The sequence below is a fragment of the Cyprinodon variegatus genome, unplaced genomic scaffold, assembly GCF_000732505.1.
Source record: "Cyprinodon variegatus isolate N-32 unplaced genomic scaffold, C_variegatus-1.0 Scaffold1038, whole genome shotgun sequence".
Lineage (NCBI taxonomy): Eukaryota > Metazoa > Chordata > Actinopteri > Cyprinodontiformes > Cyprinodontidae > Cyprinodon > Cyprinodon variegatus.
The window spans coordinates 66,153-66,863 of record NW_015151491.1 but is presented as its reverse complement, the minus strand read 5'-3'; the positions used below and the strand labels follow the sequence as shown (position 1 = coordinate 66,863).

At 40.5% G+C, this 711-nt stretch overlaps 1 protein-coding gene across 1 annotated transcript in view; it reads left to right on the top strand.

Moving 5' to 3' along the window:
• Positions 1-711, top strand: part of LOC107100970 (syntaxin-binding protein 4-like) — a 158,732-nt gene that overhangs the window by 96,370 nt on the left and 61,651 nt on the right. The gene's annotated exons all lie outside the window — the stretch shown is intronic.

Here is a 711-nt window from a genome sequence, read left to right as displayed (position 1 = left end):
TCTGCATTAACCAAACAGTGCTGCCCATGGTGCTATGACTCTGATCCAGCTACAGCGATGCATACAATATGCACACATTGCTCTATCTGTTATTGTTCATGCCTCTCTCCCAAAGTTCTCTCTCTCTCTCAACATTGAACACAGCTCTAAACTTCTTAGGGTTTCAATTTTGCAGTGTAAATTATCAGTAAGATTTAGATTTAGGAGGTAAATTATATAAACAAGTTGAAAAAACACAGATTTTTTTCTCGAGTTTTTATGGTACTAGTGGCTCGTTTTTTCTGACCGTAGGCTGTCAGGAAAGGGGGCATGAGAGAGGGGAAGAGACATGCGGCAAAGGACAAAGGTTGGGTTCGAACTCAGGTCAGCTGCGTTGAGGACTAAGGCCTCTGTACATGGGTCTTACACGCTAACCATTGCGCCACCTGCACGCCCAAACACAGATTTCTAGAGTTTCTTATGTGAATTCACCTTCAAAAACATTTTATGATTTTCTGTGGAGGTTGGACTGATCTACTCTCTTTTGAACATTAGATCACCTTGAAATCCACAGGATCCTGTTGTAATGTAACTTTATTACAATTGAATTCCAATTTAGTTCTAGTTTGAGTTCCATCACACAGGTTATGATGACGGGATTGTGTTACTTTAACTTCATTTTATCGATTTAGTTTTTTGAAGGTGTGGGGTAATGTGGGTGCATCAGCCAGG